Source organism: Anastrepha obliqua, chromosome 3, assembly GCF_027943255.1.
Source record: "Anastrepha obliqua isolate idAnaObli1 chromosome 3, idAnaObli1_1.0, whole genome shotgun sequence".
NCBI classification, from domain to species: Eukaryota; Metazoa; Arthropoda; class Insecta; order Diptera; family Tephritidae; genus Anastrepha; species Anastrepha obliqua.
Window position 1 is genome coordinate 62,853,110 of NC_072894.1, and position 24,223 is coordinate 62,877,332.

General features: G+C 37.8%; 1 protein-coding gene across 2 annotated transcripts in view; it reads right to left on the reverse strand.

The window, feature by feature from the left end:
- Nucleotides 1–24,223, reverse strand: part of LOC129242754 (connectin-like) — a 201,836-nt gene that overhangs the window by 114,493 nt on the left and 63,120 nt on the right. The window contains exon 1 of one of the 2 annotated variants that reach the window (XM_054879573.1): nt 8,259–8,301. The exons of the other annotated variant lie outside the window; for it this stretch is intronic. The gene's annotated coding sequence lies outside the window, so the exon portion shown is untranslated. Of the gene's footprint in view, nt 1–8,258; nt 8,302–24,223 lie in introns of those variants that run through there. 2 annotated transcript variants of the gene reach the window in all.

The window sequence follows — 24,223 nt, forward strand, 5'->3', positions numbered from 1 at the left end:
TGAAATGCAAAAATTCCACACGAACCTTTCAAGAGAAATATATAAATGAATGCATTTCAACGAATGTGATCACAGTAAATATATTCAAATGAAAAAAGTACTGTTGCGGCACCGTACTCCATAAAACATGCGGTCGTTCTTAAGTATTTTTCTACGATGCATGTATGTATATATGTATGATAAGTATAAGTTTAGTTACAAGCAAACATTAGCATTATAATAATAAAATATTGCGATAGCATAAATAGTACCTTATATATTATAAATCATACTCAATATATACATTAGGATGGGCCTTAAATGTTGGAAAAATATTCTTACATCATATTTTTTAAACCTCAGCCACAACGTCGACACTACCAAAGCCTGAACTTTTCTTCCTGTAGGACACACCTTAACCGTATCCAATGAGGACCAAATATTATAAGTGCTATCTTTGGTTATGGTATTAACGATTGAGGGGCTGGGATTAAAAAAAAAATCGTACATTTGGCTCTAAGTGATTTCGACGTAACCGTACAGCGGTTTGTTTACCATAAAACTAAGAAAATCTAGGTTATATAAGAAAAAATCAATGCAGCCAATGTATCATTGCCGTCTGAACAACGACGGACTGGCCGAGTGTATTCATATTCAGTAGTGAAAATAGTGGGCGAAATTCTGCTTCGTTGCCGTAGCAGCCGAAGTTACTCCCACAGTTTTGTAATGCATATATCATCCTTGCCATCACGCACCTGAAGTATTTAGTAAAAACATATAAAACATTTTTAGTTACTTTTACCGCTTTCTCGTATTTTTTTTTTATTAGCACATTTTTGACGTTTAGTCCTTTGTTTTTTGCTTGGGTTAGGCTGCTATCTCGAGGCATCTTGAGCTTTCAGTGATGGGTAGTGAGTGGTTGGTTACTGATAAAGGCACACTTATGAAGATGCTTATTTGCTCTTGACGAATGCCGTTGGGTTTCTGTCTATAGCTCTGTGCTTGGTTACAAATGCGGTAGACTGCGATAAGAAACTGCCCTTTAATTTCATTTTATGGTCAGAATTGGAGAATCAACAACTTGAAATAATTCGTCATAGTTCGTTTCTCATTGGAGAGTTTACCATTCGTTTGCTTCAAATTATTTTTACTCATTATTATCATTTTTACCCATTATTATCATTTTTACTCATTATTCTCATTATTTTCGAACTGCCTTCCAATATAATATTAATAAATATTAATTATATATATATATATATAATTGGCGCGTACACCCTTTTTGGGTGTTTGGCCGAGCTCCTCCTCCTATTTGTGGTGTGCGTCTTGATGTTGTTCCACAAATGGGGGGACCTACAGTTTTAAGCCGACTCCGGATGGCAGATATTTTTATGAGGAGCTTTTTCATGGCAGAAATACACTCGGAGGTTTGTCATTGCCTGCCGAGGGGCGACCGCTATTAGAAAAATGTTTTTCTTAATTTTGGTGTTTCACCGAGATTCGAACCTACGTTCTCTCTGTGAATTCCGAATGGTAGTCACGCACCAACCCATTCGGCTACGGCGGCCGCTTGAATATTAATTTGAAGATATATTTACGTGTCTACATATTTTGCAACTATTCATAAATATATATGTAAAATTGGATTATGTTTGGGGAAACATTTTTAGTGAAGAGGATGTGGTTGTGCTTGAATTAACGATTAATTAAAAAAAAAACTAATTAGTTTCCTATGTTCTAAAATAAATAGGAATTTAGAAAGCTGAATTTTGTAAGATTTAAATTTAGTCTGATTAAAGGTGGAGATGAAAGGTACAAATTTTCGGAAAGCTATTTGTCCCGAGAAGCGCGTCTCTAACGCTTGTAAAAGGTGGATAAATTTCAAGGGCCGATGTTGAATGTGAACCACACCTAAACGTCACCGTTGGACTTCTTTCTTTGGGGTTCTTTGAAAGAAAAGGCGTACGTCGATAAGCCAGCGACAAGCCAGAGCTAAAAGATGAGATAATTAGGCATATTAACAGCATAGAACCTCAAATATGCCTCAGCGTCATGGAAAATTTGGACCATCGGATGAAGGTGTGCCGCCGAGGCCACGACCACCATTTGGCCAATATTTTCTTCTACATGAATAGTAATTCAGCCATACCAATGTTATCACAATAAAGAGAAATGACAATAATTTCCTGAAACAATTGTATTTGATTGAAAATCAACACCTGCCCTTGAAACTCAACCACTTAGTACGGTACATATTTTTATTATATAATTTTAATTTTTTAGTACGTTACATATTTTTATTTATAATTTGTATGCAATGTAAAAACTTTAAATTAAATAAAATTAAAAAAAAAAAAAATATGTGCAAAGTTTAGACGTACAAAACTTCTTCGTTCTTAATGAAATGGACAGAAGAAGTGATGTCAGCATAGAAAATAAGCAAGGTCAAGGAAATCAATCAGCGAATTTTTTGATTTTTAAATTTAAATAAATAATAAAAATTAAATGCTGTTTTTTTTAATTCTGAAATATTATATGAATGAATGCTAATGATAATGAAGCCTTCATAACCAATCATTTTCCTTGATTTCCGCTTGTTTTACTTATTCTTCCGCGCCTCTTCTTATTCTTTCTGAGGTGGCGCACTCTTCTATGAATGCATTCTGGTATTCTGAAATAATGTTTACCCGTTTGCGTGTATGAAAGTATATGGAATAAAAATTTATTGCCAGCTTGACGTATTTTAAATAACTACAGCGAGAAACAATTGACTTTCCTTTAACGATTTCGATGCAACTTTTCACATACGCTAAATACTACCTAGTTATAATAAAAATTTTGTTGTAAGCTATCTAAGAAAATCAGGTATATTTGAACTTTAGCTCTAACCATTTAACACTCAATTACGGTCCTCACCAAGCATAAACTAAACATTTGATTGCTTTAATTTTGTTTAGTGAGACTGGAAGGGAAATTGCTTTATTTGTAGAAGTGACTTCCGATATGAAGACTTAATTCTATAGATATACAAAGAAAATCTTCACAAAGCAAAATCAGTATTACGAATTGCCTAAGCACATGAACAAATCCTTCTTTTTTAGGTAAGTGTACGTGCGATATGAAGAGCTGTTAAATCACATCTAAACACATGTATAACTAGTAGGTATACGTACATATATATAAGGATATGGAAACATTTTGCTGACAGGCACGCATATCCTGTTGGCCATAAATATGTTGCGTGCGCAGAATGTGCGCCTAAATGTATGCATATAACTTACCTACCACATACGAACCAACATATTGTAAATAATATTTGTGTACGTAAATATTTGTGCGCCTGTGTATCCGTTTGTAGTTTAGTATGGTGCACTGTGGCGTATGAGTAATCTCCATGGAAATTGTTTTCAATTTTTGTCATTTGACAAATGGTGACACTTCCGCTGTGGCAAACCTTTAAGTGCGAACAGACAGCCTTCCGGACGGACACACAGACCTACTGACTGATAGTATACAGTAGACAGTGAACCGAAATAGATGAAGGGATAGACAGACATTCGAACACACATACATACGCTCAAGGAGACTGGGCGAAAATGGGTATGAGTTTATGAAAGTGTTTGCCTTGAATGTTGTCAGACGGACGGAGCTTGCCAACAGTTACTGTCAACAGCCAAAACAACAACAGCAAAGCGGCATAAACCACAGAGAAGGACGAGCGAGTGTTTCAATAGCATCAGTTGCAGCATCACAGCTGTTTCTGTTTCTGTTGATATTGCTTTTGCTGTGGGTGAAGTTTTTGACGCGTCCAAGCTGTGTGTCGCAGCGTAGTTCATCATTTTGTTATTGCTATAGCTGTTGTTGTTGTACTCGTGTGGTGTGCCGTGCATGTGTTTGTGTCGACACTGTCTCTTATGAGTGCGATGACGATGATGATGTCGTTGATGGCTGGTCGGGATCTCCGCTTGAGCTGCGTATGAAATAAAGCCAAGTCTGCATTATCATCAATCATGATGACAGAGTCAGCAGCCACACAAACTTGCGCACAAATTTATGATACACCACCACATAAGCGTTACATAACTAGCGTTTTGTTGCTTTTTAGCTGCTGATATTTTTCATTTTTTTGCCAATTTTAACTTTTTTTGCTTTAGAGATTTATGAGTATTGTATGCGAGTTGCGTTAGACTAACGGATATACAGCAGTCACACAACCGCTATGGCATTTATTTTGTCAGTTAGCTGACCCACGCATGCCCACGTTGGAGGAGGTGACAGTTAGATGTCAAAGCCTGTGACCAGGCAGACAGCTAGTCGTGGCAGTTAGTTGTTTGTATGTAGCAGGCGATTTGTAATAAATTGCGGAGCTGTCATGCAATTCAATTCATTTCAATTGAATGTGGCGCTTTATGTGAAAAAGGAAATCATATTAATACAAGATATTAATGTACATATGTCGAATTTCAATTTGACATAAAACTAAATGACTTTCATATATTTATTATACTTATTCTTATATACATACAATGTACCTGCATATACATCTTAAGAGTAAACTCATATTTGCTTAAAATTTTTAATTAAACTTCATTATATTTCATTTCAATACAGATTATTTATTATTATGTTCTTTTTTTTGTCAGGACAAACTAGCAAGTACCTCACTCTAGACAACATTAAGTCCATTGTACCATTTTTTAAATCCACTCGACCTATGAAGAAATCTGAGTAAATCTTGGGTGCCAAGGAGCCAAAGTGATTCGAGCGAATGCCGGCCATATGCACAGAAAGTGATCCGCCGTCTCATTCTCTTCTCCACATGTTGGGCAGAGTACACTGTCTGAGATGCCTACCTTTCCATGTGCTTCGTCCACAGAAAGTGGCCCGTAATCAGTCCAACCAGCTGCCTACAGTGCCTTCCGCTTAACGACAGGAGGATCTGCGACAGTCGGTCGGACATGACAGGTAACATCAGTTTTGTCCATCTGCAGCCTCTCTCAGCCCGCTAGGCTAGCTTCTGGGTTGAAGTAACCCGTTGGCTAACCGTGGCTTTGATGGTTATAGAAGGGAGTGGCGCGATAGGCTCCGGGACAAAGAAGTTGGCCTCAGAGCCCATCTTAGCTAAAGAATCAGAGATCTCGTTATCCACGATACCCATGTGTCGTGGAACCTGTGTTAGCATCAGGATATTATTTCTACCGACATAGTTCAGCCTGGATTTACAGGACTCAACTGCCCTTGAAATGGTTGGAGGGTTGTCTAAGGTCCTGGGCGTAACTTTGCTGTCGCTGCAGACACGTACAGATTCGCCTCTCCATCTGATTTCCACAGCACAGTTCATCGCTTGTAGTTTTGTTCCGCTAGATTCCACGTAGACACCAGAGCCGCAACCGTGCTCGGTCCTCAAGCCATCCATAAAAATGCGAAAACAGTGTTTGCCGAGCTCATTATATTGGTTACAGTTGCAGTAATATCATCAAAGAGATCCGTTTAACCTTCTCATATATCTTCCTACTAGGTACTGATTTGACATACTTTTAACGATAGTGAATATACAAACCCTTCCCCGCTTGGTCGTACCATCTATTGGAAGTTTTCCTTGCTTTGAAGTTTATTTTTAGTTCATGATAATGTGGTATCTTTTCTGTTTCTTCAGCAGAGATTGACGCAAGCCTAGCCCATATTTAGAATTAAACATGACAATACCTTGAGCCCTTCTACTGACCCTACAAGACATTACGGTGCAAAGCGCAGATAGGTCTGTACTGTTACCAAACTTGGATCCATCTTTTTAGATGCCTTATAATATAACTAGATGAAGTGCGGTGGTTTTTCCTTTACTCTTCTCTATTTTGTTAGAAGCTATGACCAGAGCAACATCTAATGGCCCAAATCGCTGACAACATTAATAGTGAAGATTACGAAACCTTCAAAGAATGTATGCAAAGAGCAGATAACAACGACGAGTTCTCGGTAACAACCGCGACCAAAAAAAAATCCGCTCTTTGAAAAGTAGGAGTCTTGGTCGTGAAGAAATGGCAATGAAATGTTGCAGGGCGGTATAAGTAGCATAGAGATGAGCTACTCAGATAACATACCAAAAATGTTCTTGTTGGGGGCGAGAGGGTCCGACTTGAGTGGTTTGATTCAAAGCCGCCTACAGTATGCAGGAGATAAAACTTTCCACGGATTGCATAAAAGCAGCGACGCACATTCAACTTAGTGCTCAAATAGGCTCCCATCGGAAAACGGTGGTGCCGGTGGGATCCTCCGTATAAGCAAACCAAAAGTAATTCGTGTGTATTTGTGTAATCACTCTTTGCACTCCCATACGTACATACATACAATCGTGGAAATGTAATATATTTCATACATATTTCGATGTCACACCATGTCGTTTAGGTTAGCTTCTGCCAGTTTCCCTGTAAGCTGACAATCCACACTCAAGCTAACCAATGCGACTTTCTTACCTGGCATTATCCGCGGCAGTACTACGGCTGCCAAGTTAAGCAGATTCTTGCATATTCATGCTGTTCTCAATGCAAAAGTTTTTCACCCCTTTCCTTCGTTTCCTATCATCTCTTTTTTGAACAAGGAAATACAGGTGCAAATCCTCTTGCTAGTGCGCATATATGATGACAAATATTGTTCACAGATTTACAGATTAAACAAATACTGCTGGGTGTGTATAAACAATGCTCTGGCAGCCAAAGTTTTCACAACAACCGTTCACATTCATCTTCATTCTCTTCTTTAATCAATTTGTTTTTATTTACACCTTGTTGAATTTGTTTTTGTTGTTGAATTTGGTTTTGTTCTCCTTTTTCTTATATCTTTCTCAAAATGAAATATGTGCTTTATTTCGTAGAAAATTGTTTGCAAATATTTTTGCAATTTCCATAAATTCTGACAATGACAGCTGTAATATAAATAAATATATTTACACTCTAACGTCAGCATACACGGTGACGTACAACGTGCCTTTTAAGACTGTCTCTTGTATAGTATGTATAATACAAATTCTCATACAAGGCAACACATACTCCGAAATTGACACGTTCTATCGGGTGTTTTTTTAAGAGCTTGAGAACTTAAAGTGATAATATAAATCAGATATATTATTGGAATGCATGTTTTTTATTATTACCTGGTAGATAATTTTATGGCATTTACGCGCAGTGGTTACGACTTACGCGGCATATTCGATCATATATGTAGTACAATATTTTATAATAAATCTAATTAATAAATTCAAATGTGCCCAATCAGTGAAAATGCGAGGCAAACGATGAACATTTGGGTTCAACTCGTGCACGAGTTTTATTTATAGGCCGCCGTAGCCGAATGGGTTGGTGCGTGACTACCATTCGGAGTTCACAGAGGGAACGTAGGTTCGAATCTCGATGAAAAACCAAATTAAGAAATACATTTTTCTAATAGCGGTCGCCCCTCGGCAGGCAATGGCAAACCTCCGAGTGTATTTCTGCCATGAAAAAGCTCCTCATAAAAATATCTGCCGTTCGGAGTCGGCTTGAAACTGTAGGTCCCTCCATTTGTGGAACAACATCAAGACGCACACCACAAATAGGAGGAGGAGCTCAGCCAAAACACCTAACAGAAGTGTAAGCGCCAATTATTTATTTCTTTTTTTAAGCCAAGATTCTGGCACAAAATTTTCCACGTAGTCAAAGGGCAAAGGCCAACAGCTAGAGAATGACGCCGTATCGATATTTCGCCGTCTTTTTCAATACTTCGTTGTATGAGCTTCGTGCACAGATTTTTTTGATTTTTTGGTTTTCAAAGTAAATTTCCAATTTGAAAGCCGGGGGGAAAAGAATTCAGTGTGACTAATGATGACTAAAATGAAACCAGTATCTTGTGAATTCAAAAAGGTGAGAATCGGTATGTTTACTAAAACACTGAAATTGTGTTGGTGATATACCTACTATATCTGATATACCTGGTAATCTAATCGTTCTTGTTTGGAATTTAAACCATTTTTGATGACTTTCCAAGCCTTACTGAACAGAAAAGGCTTGGCATTCTCAGCTGTCAAATCATAGTTGATATCAATTGTTTTCCTGCAGCTAAAAAAACACCCGATACATATAACGTTGCGCAGTAGAGACTCGTTTAAAGATGCTCGAATACATACACACTAATATGCTTTTAAGTATTAAGTTACTGAGCAGCTGACTCAACTCAAGAAAAGCGAAGCATTTCACCGTTTGAAGTTATGTATAAATAAAACAACAACACAACAAAAAGAACCAACATACCATAACTGCTGTTATTGACAGTCAAAGTTTCCTTTTCGTATTCACATTGTCAGAACATGCTTGTGATATTTCGAAATTCCTTGCGTATTTTCTTTATAAAACAATGTCAGGCATATGATACCACCTATGAACATCAAAGAAAAAAATTATGCAGACAGTAAATATTTACAGAAATATCTACATACACACGTACGCATGAATATGCGCATGAATATTTGAGCAAATAAACCTAACCATATAGTAAAGTAAATAAATTATAAAGTTTGAATAAAATGAAGGTTAGTTATTGTGTGTGCAAATTCGAAGTTTTTAAATCAAATTAAAATTTTGGAACTTAGGCAATTCGCACAGTGCGCAAAAGCTATAAAGTAGTGAAAGTGGCATCCATACGTAACTTCTTTACCCTTGTATGTATGTATGTATTCATATTTCTATTCTTTTTTTGCGTTAACATACAGAACTTTGAAAAGCTGCTAGACTTCATATTAAAAGCCCATTTACAGAAGAACATTTCAATGAAAGCTCTCTCAATTCCAACGATTCTAATTTGCCAGCAAAAAATAGTGAAATTAAAGAGTTAGGGCCGGTGGTGAATTCCTAAACTGAGTTTAAGTCTGTGAAATTAGGCGTGCAAGTGAAACCTCGCTTTATGCTTTATCCTTACAATAATTTTATCTTCTACTAGAGGAATGGAGTCTTCTTCTACTCTAGAAAATGTCAGTACTTCAATCTGTCGGGTAAATAGCGCTGCTTGCTTAATGGATCGGTACCCCACAACCTTCGGTGAATTTTTACAAACAAACGATGCGAAAGAATCTGGCGATTTCGATATGCCTCAGTTATGGCAAACGAAAACTTGTCAAATCGTTAACCCTTTATTGCATGAAATAATATATTAAAACGTAGAAGAAAAAATTCTTTCACATCGAAAATAACTTTACTTAATTATCAATAAGACATAGTTAAAGAAAAATAATGAATAAGTTGAATACATAATACAAATACAATTATAATGAAGGCTAATTGTAAAATAATGAAGGCTAATTGAAAAGCACAAAAACTATTATGCGACGAGAAAGATGAGCATATCGATTCCATGAATTTTTTTTCCAAGACGCATTTATGTTAATGCCGTATCGTTTTTTGAAAATTACTCACTCGCACTTCAATTCTGCCTTTTCAGCCACTTGCCCACATATGAGGTTGTTGGCGTTTTATTATTGGATTCAAATGACTTGTAATACTTAATTCGAAAATAAAATTAAATCAAGACTGCAATACTTCAAATGGGCTCATATTCGGTAAACAGTTAAATTTGGATGCTAAATGATGAAAATTTGAAGTTACCTTTACCGTGCTTTATGGTCTTTGCTGTGTACCAGTATTGAACTCTTGGTTCGCTGAAAACAGTTATTCCATCCAGTCATTCCACATATTAATTTTAGTTTCGCCCGTAAAAAGAATTATTTCCCAGAATTTTTCGTATTTGCTCCCATGGGCATTTGCGAAAGACAAACCTGTCTCGATATTTTTTTCCACGGTACGGTTTTTTCCATACAATTTATTTGTTTTCAGGCGCAATCGCACAAGTCTGCTTGATATATTCAGCCTATATTTTTCATCTATTTCCAACGCTATCGCTTGCTATAACAAGAATAGCCTTGTTGTGCATATTGTAATTCTTCGCGTAGGCGAAATTGAACATATTTTTGTGTGTACTACTACATTTGATTGCGTGGTATACCATTTTACGTAAACAACCCATTATTTCTGTAATTTTCGTTTGTTTTGTACCTTTTTAGTAAAGGTGCCAAATAATGTTTTTCTTTTCAAGTGAGCAGTGAGGTCATCTTCCCATTTTCCTGCCCAATAACGATTTAAAGGAAACAATTATATTTGCATTATAACAAACAAGAAGTTGCCGAAACAATTAGCTTTAATTACCTTAACTATTGATTGAAATAGGACTACGCCATTTCGTTGTCCAAAGTTCGAGTAACAGTAACATGAACAGAAAAAAAAACCATTAAACAAGTTAAGGACACTTTAATTTTTGAGATCAAAAAAATTCATAAACATTAAGAGTTTGAGCTTGTAACATCAAAGAGATGGACGAAAATGTAGTGTCAAAATGTAGGAAGTGGATATTCTTATCGTCCAATCCCAACAAATTATCTTAAATCTTAGTCGAACCTAATGAGCTGGAGACCAATATGCACAGCAAATTTAATTTAAATAAATTGATTTTGGTTCGTGTTTTCGTGTTCTAAATCGATTCTCCTCATCGTTCTGAGCACTTCGATATGTATAAATGTATGTCTATTAGCTTGTTTTCTTGGCTTATCGAACTCAGTATCACGATCAACCCTGTAACGATCCGGATAATTTTTATGGGTGTTGGTGGCCAAGTCTTAAGAATCGACACACACCATCCTTTCGTGGTTTTCAAGGATGCATTCGACAGTACGAAAAGGAGTTACCTGTATGCCGCAATGCTTGAATTTGGTATCTCCACAAAACTAATACGGCTTTGCAAGATGACGTTGCTCAACACCAGCAGTGCCGTCAGAATTGGGAAGGACCTCTCCAAGCCGTTTGATACCAAACGAGGTTTCAGACAGGGTGACTCGCTGTCGTGTGACTTCTTTAACCGCATGTTGGAGAGGATCGTACGAGCCGCAGAACTTAATCGCTCAGGCACAATTTTTTATAAGAGCGTACAATTGTTGGTGTATGCCGATGATATCGACATCATCGGCCTTAACAACCGCGCTGTTAGTTCTGCCTTCTCCAAACTGGATAAAGAGAAGTGGACAAAATGAAGTACTTCCTGCCATCAAACAAACAGTCGGCGCACTCGCGTATCGGCATCCACGTCACTGTTGACAGTTATAATTTCGAGGTTGTAAAGGACTTCGTATACTTAGGAACCATCATTAACACCGATAACAATGTCAGGCTTGAAATCCAACGTAAAATCTCTCTTGCCAACAAGCGCCACTTTGGACTAAGTAGGCATCTGAGTAGTAAAGTCCTCTCTCGGCAAACAAAACTAACATTCTACAAGACTCTCATCATCCCCGTCCTAACGTATGGTGCAGAAGCGTGGACGACGCAATATCCGATGAAGCGACGCTTGTAGTGTTTGAGAGACAGATTCTGCGCAAGATTTTTGGGCTTTACGACGACATAGGCAAAGCGCAGCGAATAAATATCCAGCGGCTGCGCTGGCTGGGACATGTCGTCCGAATGGATACAAACGGGCCAATTAAGATGAAGAAGAAATTGGCACTGACATAAAACTTCTGTTTTGGTACGAAAACTTCTGTTGTAGTACGAAGAAGAACAAACGTAACAATTTGTTAAATTATTTCACAAGAATTGTTGTTGAAAATGTATTCGTGATACTTAAAACAAGATTCAGATGATTGCGTTATATAAACGAAATTTCGTGCTTTGACTCTATCGTTTAAATAATTATGTCTAGAGGTATTATATACATTTGTTGCTTGGAGTTGATAGCATTGGAGATGAACCATTAGGCGCCTCATATTCGTTTTTGCTCTGCTCGCTATATCTGGGCTCTGCTCACTTGACGAAAGATTTACATGAGAGAGCAACAACAAAGTTATAGAGTAAGATTCGCCGCAAGCGAGTATTGTTATGTCTCAAGGCGAATCGAATACAAAAGGTGGTGTCCCCGATTTTGTCAAGTGTTACGTCAGCTTCCATCGCAACACAAATTAAGAGAACAAAACGAACAAAAGGAGGAGAAAGTAAATGCTTGTGAAAATTTAGTAAATGGCTTGGTAAAATTGTGATTTGTGAGGTTCAGACTAAACAAACAAATAAAAAGGAAGTGCCATGTGTTAAATTGTGAAGGCATAAATTAATATAAAGCATCTAAATGCAGTCTTCGGCGTTTTTATGCGGATGGCGCCGTGGCAAGAAAGTATGTGTGCACAATTTTTTTGTTTGGTAGCTTCTATTACTTTCGTCTTCCCTCGCTCTTCACAAACAAGTAATTCTCCTTCCTTTTGTTTGCATATTCTTGCGACCTGACGACACAGCTAATTCGAAAGGCCCAATCTCTTATTCCATCATTCTTGGTGATGTCTCATACTCACTGTTTTCAACTTGCTACTACTAGCGCTTGACAAATAGAAGGGGCCTATCAATAGAATATGAAGAATTACTTGCCAGTGCTACCAATTACAAAAGGCTGTGCTGCCAAACTAAAGATCATAAATTGCATCTGATCTCTACCAAAGTCACATCGTTATTTGTTTCCATATCCCGTTTGTTGGCTATTAAGACAAAGCTTCTTTCTATTTCGAATTCTTTATGCTGTACACCAGTGCGCGAGTATCAAAATAGAAATAATGTGCGGTACTTAAAAACGGTTACTTGCTTTTATTTCGCAATACAAAGATAAATATTGGATTAATATATTTGTGTGTGTGTAATTTGCATTTAAATTAGTAAAAAAAATCGCATGACTTTAGATGAGAATGTCCTTCTCACACTCACATGCAAATTCAACAGAGCGAGCACACAAAATCCGTATGACGAAAATATATGAAACCGTACTAGTGCGACGGTAAAGGGGGGAAATAGCACAAGCAAGCAGGGTGAATGCATTTTATACATAACTACGTAAACACTCGTATATGCACAAATACGTATAAATGTATTGTAATCTTGCATATGAGCTGTGTCTATACTTCATGTGACGTTAGCGATATCAAGAGTAACCCACTTTGTTGGGTTGCGAACGGAATATTTACGCGTTCATATATGTATATATATGGACGTATAACATTCAACATTGAAAAGTGAAATTGATATTCATATATTCGCGTCTACTTTGAGGATGTGTGGTGCTCACCTGCAGGGAAATTGGTGAGAACCAAATTCAATTTTTCAAGCTCTTTCTACGGTATATGGCGTACAGCGATATACTGAAAAGTGTAAATTCTTCCTAGGCTGCATCTTTATTCGGGAATTGAGTTGTAATTCATAAATTGATTGAATTTTCAACTGAAGGTAAGAAAAACTCTTCAAAAGCATATTGAAAAACAGTTTTTAAAATACGAATTCCGTATTTAATATATTTAATCAATTGAGTCAATCAAATGAACCTCACGGCAGCAGAGTTCCAAAAGCACTACGGGCGAATCTGTGTCCAAATTGACCTTCGTTATGTTCAAAAATTGCAAAAAAAGCGAACTGCAATAGGCGATTGTAGACTGATTCTACTATGTATACAAATTTTATTTGTATATTTGAAAATAATTCGCTGCTTCCAAGAGGAGACCCACAAGTAGTATACCGGCCCACTGCCTTATGTGCCTCAACCAAGAAAACTGCTTACGCCCGATACCTATTCTTCCTTCGATCTCTCCCTGCAATATGAGTTGCAACAGTTCATAGTTCAAGTTTCGCAGAATATGTCCCAAATATGAAGTATTTCGTCGTTTGATGCACTTGATTAGTTGTCTCCGGAGAAGCCACATTTCAGATGCTCCCAATCTATTCATGTTGGAGAGTTTTATGGTCCATATTTCCAAGCCACATAGTAAAATTTACCATACATAGCATTTTATGAAGCACATTTTTAGTTGAAGATTGAAGTCGCGGCATTTTTGGAATTGAAATAGTAAGAGGAAACTATAATAAAATTTAATATTATATTACGAGTATATAGTACATACGCCTCATGGGTGTTAAAGCATTATGGTTTCATTCATTTCACTAGTTTTTTTAATCTAAATCACTTATGCTATGTCCACAATATTGTTTTGTTCTACAAATTGAATTTTAAACTTTCCGATTACACAATATTTTGCTCAACATATAAAGGGTTTTTCAATAAGGGCGAGTAGATGTTGAAATGGAATAAAACAAACTGTGTGTGAGTTATTGACAAAATTATTTTTTTATTTGAAAGGCGCATATATGCCATTAAGTGTGGAATATGACATCATTCGAATGCCCGCCTCGGCTTTTTACGGTGGAACGGATCCGAGTGGTCCAATTTTCAATGACTCTTCCGCATAGATCCGGCTGAATTTGAGCGATGGCCTGCGTTATTTTCACCTTTAGAGCATCGGTCGATTGTGGTTTATTTGCATAGACCTGAGACTTCAAGAAACCCCACAGGAAAAAGTCTAGCGGGGTCAAATCGTATGACCTTGGTGGCCAATTCACATCACCCCTGCGTGAGATAACCTTACCCTCAAATCGTTCATGCAGAATGTCAGTCGTGGCGTTTGCTGTGTGGCACGTAGCGGCGTCCTGCTGAAACCACATGCCGTCTAGGTCCATATGGTTCAATATGGGCCATACGAAATTGGTTATCATCGTTGTGTTCACGGTGACCGCCTCACTAACGTCGTTTTCAAAAAAGTACGGACCAATGACGCCGCCGGCCCAAAATCCACACCAAACGGTAACTTTTTGAGGATGCATTATCACCTGGTGAACCTCGCGTAGATTGGTGTCGTCCCATATACGGCAATTTCGTTTGTTAACACAGCCATTCATCCAAAAATGCACCTCGTCACTAAAGATGATTTTTTGCCCAAAACTGGGGTTCTCTTCCAAACGATTCGAAGACCAGTCAGCGAACAAACGGCGTTGTCTATGGTCATCAACTTTGAGCTCCTGGGTCAGTTGGATCTTGTACGGGTGTTGAAGTCTGCGAAAGGCCAAGTTCTTGTGCACGGCGAGGAAAAGACTGCCTCGGGTTCTGCTGTACACTTTCACGGACCGCGGCAATGTTCTCGGCTGATCTTACGTTCCTTGAACGTACGGGTGTTGGCTGATTGTTTACTGACCCGGTCGTCTCAAATTTGGCCACCAAACGTTGAAGAGTCGACTTTGAAGGGCCACGACGTCTACCGAAAAATGGGCGCAATGCGCCCAACGTTTGCGTTAATGAACACTCATTTTGATAATAAAGTTTTATCATTTGAACGTGCTGTTCAATCGTGTACCTTGCCATGATGATTTGGCATAAACAACTGAATAATAAACAATAGATTTGACAGATGTCCCAAAACAAAATGGCTGTCACAGGGCGCCAAAATCGACCCGCGCCAATTGAAAACCCCTTTATTTAAAGGAGAATCCACAATTTTGATATTCTGAAAAATCCAAAAAAATATTTGTGGGAAACTACACAAAACGACTATTATAGGGTGGTGGTTGATCTCTATGGTGATTACGAGGGATGCCTTTTATGTTTCACGCATTTGTAACATTACGTGTGATGAACTCCAAGTCAATATTTTTACTGTTTTCACTTATGACCTTTATTTATTCTCTTTGCCGTAAATTCAAAAATGCATCTCACCCAAAAGATAGAATTACATAACTCGTGAAAATTTTCGTGCGATGATTTCGTACGATTATTGATGTGTATTATCGAGTCAGGAGTGTATTGATCAACTTACATTGGCTTTTGGCATTGAAGCACCACACTTAGTCACTCTCAAAAACTGCCACAACGAGTTCCAGCGTAGTCGTCGATCCTTGTAAGATGAATTTCGTGAAGACTGTCCAAAACAATTATTGTGCCAGAAACAGTCCATGCTGTGCGTCAATTGATAACAAAAGATCGCCATGTGACATCCTTGGCGTTAGTTGGACCAGCATACATTCAATGTGGCATATTTGGTTGTCAAGAAGATTTGGTCTCGTTGGATGCCACATAATTTAACGATTGCCCAAAAAAGGCACGGGGTCGATTGGTATAAAGAAAAAGGAAACATTTAAAAAATGTAAAAATTTCCGCCAAGATGGTTTAGAGCACTAGACTTACATCGTAATATGCGACGAAACTTGGATCCATGAACTGGAAGCTAAACAGAAATTGACGGTATGAGTGTTTCCAGACGAGCTTAAGTGAACAAATTTTGTTCCCGGGAGAAGCAACTCAAGGCAAATGGTCACCAGATTTTTCGGTAAATATTGTCATGTCGTAACTGTGCCACCAGAGAAACTTAAAAGAGTCAATTCTGCGTGGCCTAAGACACGGTCGTATCTATTTGCTTGCCAGAAATTTTCGCAGAATTCACAAAACCAACCACCGAAGACGAATCATTTTTCACCAAGATAATGCCAGCTCTCTTATATTGGCTCACACAACGGAGTTTTTAAGCACTAAATCGGATTAATCGATATTTGCCTCACAGTTATTGATTTCTTTATGTTCCCGAACATTAAAGGTAAAAGGCGAGTTCAACGTTTCCTGAAAAAGCTGCTGATGTCTTTAAACAGCTCTGTTTTTGATGTATTAATATGCGAGGGCGGTTCAATAAGTACCCGTGTTTGATGACAATTGGGGAAAATTGGTGTTAGTATCGTATGCTGTCGCCTATCAAACGAGCAGTATCGTTTGGTAATTCGATTTTTGTTTTTGGTTGCTTCCCATCCACGATCACAGTTAGATATTGGTAGAAGAAATTTAAACGTGGGCGAATATCCGTTTTTGATGAGAAGCGACCAAGACGATTGGCAAACGTGGTTACCGAGGAAAGCATGCAAAAAATCGACGTCATGATTTTCGCTGATCGACGAACAAAAGTTCGCGAAGTATCACATGCCATAGGTTTGTCGACCATTAATATTTTACGTGATAAGTTGGCGATGACGAAAATGTCGGTCCGAGGGATGCCAGCAAGCGAATGCGGCTGTTAACTTCGAAGCAGTGTTTGGAGCAAAATAACGAGATCCGAAGGAATTTTTGCGTCGAATTGTCACCGTTGATGAACCTGCATTCATCATTACACAGAAACTAAGCAATAATCAAACCAATGGCATTTTCCTGCTGAATCTGCTTCAAAGAAGGCGATAATAGTCCCATCGGCCGGAAAGGACATGGTGACGATTTTTTGGGATGGAACGGTGTCATCTTCATAGATTTAAAAAAAAAGTTAAAGAACTGGACAAAACTTCATTTTGTTACTGGATCGTTTTCACAAAAAATTGAAGGAGACACGGCCGCATATGTCGAAAAGGAAGGTGCTGTTTCACCACGGTAACGCACCAGCACATGTATTCGGAGTTGTCGCCGCCAAAGTGCGTGAATTGTGTTATGTATGAATTGGTGCCGCAGCCCCGTATTCACCCGATCTGGATCCCTGCGAGTTTTTCTCGTTCCCTAACATGAAGAAATGGCTCGCGGAAAAAAAAATTAGTTGAACCGAGGTAGTAATCGCCGAGACAGCGGCGAATTTCGAAGAGTTCGATAAATCCTATTTTTGGAAGGGTTAAAGAAATGGCCGGAGCGTTGGGAGAAGTTGAAAACTATGTTGAAAAAAAAATTTCTAAAAAATGGTATCTGCATTTCTGACGATGGTACTTAGGTATTGAACGTTGCTCGTATTGTAGCACACCTACTTATCCATGCGCATATGGGCTACACCATCTGCTTGACGCACACGGCATACCATACATTTAAAAAATAAAGCAAAAAGGCTAAGACGTTTTTTAGAAATATTCGATATTTTTTGTTGTATTCGGTTATTTGCATAATATTAAAATGGTATAGTTTGAGTCCGCTAATAAGGACTACCCGTAAGGGTTATAATTAATATTTTACGTATAGTAAATAGGTAAAATATCTACACAAAGCTGTGTGTATTATCAAATATGCCCATCCTCACACAAGCACTCTACCAGCATTGTGAATGAGTTACTTGTAAACAAAAACTGCCAGCATTGCTTGAATATGTAACAAAATATGTGGTTGTATCATGGATAAGCATGCAGCAATGCCAACGACCACTTGATTGTAATTAAGTGAGGTAATTTGCATAAAATATATTCAACACTCTCGAAAAGTCAAAAAGCATGTAATTAAATGCAACCAGGCTCTTCCCATGGATGCGCTTTGCTTTGTCGATGAGTTCTTCGTTGTTCAAAATTCAAAGGACGACATATTGTAGATGTAGTGCTTACGAAGGGTGTTCAAATATTGTTTTATTCATCAATATCTAATTTGTCACTTTCAAAGTAATCCACCTCAGATATACTTATAATAAACTTGTGCCAATGCTTTTTCCATTCCTCGAATCACCTCTGAACAATAAGCGCTGTTTTATATGTAAGAGAAACCTTAAAACATTACCCGCGAAACGTGAAAAGTCGCTTTACTTTTTGAACGCACCTCGTAGTAAGAGTGTGTGATTTTCCAGGATATGGTTGGTTTGTTGCAGTGAATAGACAAAAGCAACCATCATTCAGTTATTCAAGAGATAAGTTTGTATGCTTAAGTCCGCTCATTTGAGTAATTATAATATAGTGATAATTATCACTTTGCCTCCTTCATATATATGTATATATGTATGCAGACTAGTATGAAAGCGCGAGAGCTCACAATTTTGTTTGCCATACTACCCAAAGCAACTCTTCCCCGAAACGAAAAAATTAAAAATGTATGAATACAACTAAACTCTTTCATTTATTATTCCGTATTTGTTTCTGTGAACTTGTAATATTTGATTCATAAGTACATAAGTACATAGGTATATTCTAGTACAATCATGATTCTTTCAGTTTTTTTTGTTTAAATCGATGAGCTGCCCATACAGGAGCCTACTGGAACAAAAAATAATCAATTTCGTCCTTTGAGATAACATACTGAAGAAAAGAGAGGGGAAAGAAGAGAACAGAGGTGAAGAAGGAAGGAATTGGAAAAGGATGCCGATCGAACGATGACTAATTATGTTTGTGTTAACCACTTCAAGCTACTAATGAAATTCATCAGGTGTGTGCTATTTAAACCCGCAATATCTGCAGGTGTAGCAAACAAGTGAGAACCAAGATGTCTGAATTCTAGTAAGTTGAGGGCAGAACAGCTTAGGAGAAGGTGTTCAAATAGTTTTACCTCATCCTCCAAACAGCTGCTGTAGAAGAACTCATCGCATGGATGCCTAACAGACAATGTCGGATAAGGATAACCATAAAAATCAAGAGCTGCGGCTTTGTTTGTCTTAGAAGTTCCTCGAGTGCCTTCGATCTACCCATGGCCTGAAGAATCGTGGAAATTTGCATGTTTGCGTACTAACCCAGCGCTCACTATGTCAACGTGTAGTCCACTTTTCCAGTATACCACCGCTTTTCAATTGAATATCAATCCTTTTATTTCGTGGGAAACTGTCTCCGGAGTCCGCTGCCTTGCTAGCTCATCTGCCCAGCTGCTTCCCGCAATGCCCCTGTGCAAATAATAGTGTTAATACAATCTTAATAACTAGTAAATGTTTATCTAATTATGGAATTTCCAACATTATTTTATTATAATCGATACTCCGACAAACGAGATAAAATTATGTGCCCTGTACTTCTATTAGGACGCCGTTTTGAAGTATTTCCTATTTATTTGTGTATTTGTCTTTTATTTTCTTATGGTGCTGGTAAGCCGTTTGAAGTAAAAGTCTTTCCTTTTTAAACGTGATCAAATTTTGAATAGCCACCACGCGATGAGGACGTGACGTGCGTAATCAACTGCGTCATCCTAATCTTAGGCATCGTCAAGAGACGCACAGTAATACGTACATACATATGTACATGAAAGTATTTTGCTGTAAGTTATATACATAAATAATGTTGCAGGTGACCACAAGCGCGTACTCACTTTTTGGGTGTTTGGCCTAGCTCCTCCTCCTATTTGTTCCACAAATGGAGGGACCTACAGTTTCAAGCCGACTCCGAACGGCAGATATTTTTATGAGGAGCTTTTTCATGGCAGAAATACACTCGGAGGTTTGCCATTGCCTGCCGAGGGCCGACCACTATTAGAAACAATTTTTTATTTATTTTAGACTTTCACCGAGATTCTAACCAACGTTCTCTCTCTGAAATCCGAATGGTAGTGACGCACCAACCCATTCGGCTATGGCAGCCGCCTTTTATGCTATGTAAAAAATTCATCCCGTTATCTATTAACATAATCCTACTAATTGAAAATTTGTTTTTACTTTCACTTAGGGAGGCACAGTAAATTGAAATTTTTGAAAACATTTTCCATAGATGCAAAGCGCACCAGAAATACGATTTTTAGAAGTATAATATTTGGACACGAGCACCACCTTCATGGATATTTTCCATGCTCTCTGAGAGACTGTTAACTGCTGGTAGGAACAGTGACGAACTAATCACCGTCAGAGCCAAGCAAGGATGTCCCCAAGGGGGTGTTCTTTCTCCGCTGCCTTGGTGCTTGGTTGTAGATTCTCTACTAGCGGAGATGCAGGAACTCGGTTTTCATGTCCAAGCATATGCTAACGATGTCTGTGCGCCCACATCGGATAGATCCCTAAGGAGGCTTTGCACGAAAATGCAGACTATTCTGGACAAAATTGATGACTGGTGCATGAGACAAGGTCTTTCTGTTAATCCAAACAAAACAACCATAGTCTTGTTTACGAGAAAACGGAAATTGGATGGACTCAGTTTTCCAACACTGAAAGGTCTGACACTTGGTCTTTCCGATGAAGTTAAATATCTAGGAGTAATCTGGGATAAGAAGCCGACTTGGGAGACACATGTTTTACTGAAGGTTAATCGTGCATTGAGGATTTTTCAGCAATGCCGCAGAGCCTTTGGTAAAGCCACTGTCGTCCTATGGATATACACAGCACTTATCAGACCAATCATCACTTACGCTTCGGTGGTCTGGTGGCGACGGAGCATGGTTAAGTCAATAATCCGGGAACTATACAGCCTGCAAAGAAATATGTTTATGCGTCACGGGTGCCATGAGTACAATCTCTGGTGATGCCCTAAATACTATGCTTGATTTGCTCCCCCTGGATCTTAAGATACACTGTTTTTGGCACCTAAAGACGACCTGATACCCACAGTTTCATTTGGAAGGAAATTTGAATACAGATTTCCATTGCTTGAGGAATGGAGTAATCCAGAATGCATGCAGGGAGGTTTGACGGATATTTTCTTTACCGATTGGTTCAAGAATTAAATAGGGTCTGGAGCCGGATGGTACTTAAACGATAGTAGTAAGTATCACTATGCTATGGGGGAAATGGCAACTGTTTTCCAAACAGAAGTTTTTGCCATCCTAAAAATACCCGAATGGATAATCGAGAGGAGATGGAGCGGGAAACAGATTGGAGTCTTCAGTGACAGTCAGACTGGACTGAAGGCCCTGGAGAACGCGGAGGAAACCCCAAAGATTGTTCAAGAATGTATGATCATTGTAATTTATGAACTCTGGCACGAGATAGACAATCAACGCCATAAACTTTTTTCATCAATTCAAATGTTTCGATAAACATATCACCGATTTTTAAAAAAAATTTGATATTAGCTCTTTGATCGAAACTCATTTTTGTACCGATGACACAAACATACTGATTCCTTAGACGCAATAACTTCGCTTCTACTGAACCAAATAGCAGCAAGTTTTCTCTGGAAGTCAGCTAGGAATGTAACTTCCAACGCATTAACTCATTAAGGGGTTGTGGGTAGTCAGAGCCCCGAAAAAATTATGATTCTCAATCATTGTTTTGCTAGTCAGTTGCTTTATTTTGCAAAAATAAAAACAAAGCATTAATTCCTCATGTTTCGACTTGACTTTCGCAAAATTTCAAAAAAAAAAAAAATTATTAATAATTGTAAAAGTTATCGCTGTTTGTGTGGAGCCCGTTTCTTCAGAACTCCCTTGTGGGAGAGTCCTTGGAGATTCATTTAAAGTCAATCGGACAAGAGATATAAGCTTTACTAATAGATAATCGTCTGCCTGGTCGAAAATTCTTCTTTTCAAAATTAACAATATGGCGGCCTCAGAATATATATTTCAGATTTTCCAGAAAAAAACCGACAATTAATTGTTTAAAAAAATCGAAATTTTTGAAAAAAAAATTTTTCGATCAGGCGCGAGGTTTTGTTTTTGTTTTTCAAAAGCAGTATACATTTTATTGAAATCTATTAAGCGGTTTTTAAGTTAAAGTGATCACTAGTTCAAAAAACGTAGTTTTGAGAAAAACGCATTTAAAGTTTTGCCATCTGCTCCGGAGTGCCCTAGCGTCCTTTGTTAATTGTTGAATAACTCAAAAAGTATTTGTCGGATTCACTTTAAATTTGCACACAATATTTTTACTCGTTAGGTTAGGTTATGGTGGTAGTCGGTTTGCACGACCAACTTACTTAGACCTTACCACTGTGCTACACGGGAACCTCATTTATCTTCCTTCGTGGAACCATTTTGTGGCTCTTATCAAACGTAGTATTGATCCCAACCCCACGCCAGACAGCTCTGTAAGAGAATTAAAAAAGTATTTACCTAGACAGCCTGCTCTGATTTTAGCTAGGGGTTGACAATTGCAAAGGAAGTGCCCGACTGTTTCTTCCTATTCCTAATCTTTGCAACTTCTACAATATTCAAGGGAGAAAACTCCTAGTCTCGAGGAATGCCTGCCAAATAGCCAGTGACCGCTTAAACAAGCCACGACCTTCGAGATATTGTCTCTTGAGAGACTAAGCAATTCCTTTGTTCTTTTGTTGTTTATTTGCAGCTACAGAAGCCTAGCTGTTAGACACGTATCTTCATTTCTCTACGACCTATTGGGCTCTTGGATAATGTGGTTTTTTATTATTAGTTTACTCGTGGCCAAGGGTATTCCATTGGTACTTTTATCACTGAGCACTTGAAGAGTTCTATCTTTTTGGCTAGCTCATCAGCTTTACAATTTCCCTCAATATCACTGTGCCTCGGAACCCAAATAATGCTGACCTTGAATACGACACTAATATCATTTAGGGCCGCCCGGCATTCCTGTGCAACCTTCGATCATAGTAAATCCGCATTCATTGATTTGATGGCCGCCTGGCTTATTATACTCGTACAGTAAGAAAATGGAATCCATTTGTTTTTTAAATCTGACTATCCGTTAAAAAGATGGCGACATCAAAAATATTTGTATGACGCCAATCTTGTTTATTTTGGACTTCACCTTGTATGTATATCTTTCACAATTCCTTTATGTTGGTACATACAACCGTTACATCAACAAATTACAATGTCCCTGTGCCATGTGGGTGTGAATATAATAATATACTTATATGTTTAATACAGTAATACAAAACTTCATGAACCCTACTATCATGATTATTACTTAAAATTTATCTGCCATTAATTCTTATTAAACTCGCTTTAAAATATAATATTAAATACAAGCTTTCATGCTCCACCCCATATACGAGAGGTGGTCGACAAGTTCGGCGCATTAAGTACACGCTGCAAAGATGAAAAAGAATATTTTTTTTTTTTAATTTTAAATGTACGTAGTACCCCTTAAGTGAAAAACACTTTACGCACCGGTAAACTAATCTGTTGAGGCCACTGAATAAACATTGTTCAAATGCTCATAATTCTTTTGAAGAAAGAAGTCACAAAAAGCCAATAAAAACTGTAGGCTGGGTGGTTAATTTCGGCGAGTTATGCATCCTTTAAGGCATTCTTTGCAACCTTAGCGGTTATAAATCTTCAGTCGTTGCTGCTTACCGAGCGAAGTGAGCATTTTCTGGACTTAACAAGCGCTTTTTTTATAGTTTTCTGTGTCATATTATACGGTTATGTAATATCCAGTACTGCGTGCAATGACGATATATGTATGTATTTACGTCGATTATGTATGTAAGAAAAAGTCTAGATTCCATTTCTTTCGGGACTGTGTGAACTTCTCGATGAAATGAGAAAAAAATCAATTCTCCTCAATGAAATCAGTTTTAAAGTGTGGTTGGTTTGGAAAAGAGTTAACCTTAACTTTTATTATTATGCAAATAAGAGTAAGAATTAATAATTAATAATATCATGATTCAACCAAATAAAGCTTTTGGCAAATTTTGACCATTAAAAAAAAATAAGTTAATAAAAAAAAATAAAAGAAAAAAAGAAATTACTGCATTGCTATGGACATTATATACAAATATTTTCTCTTCTG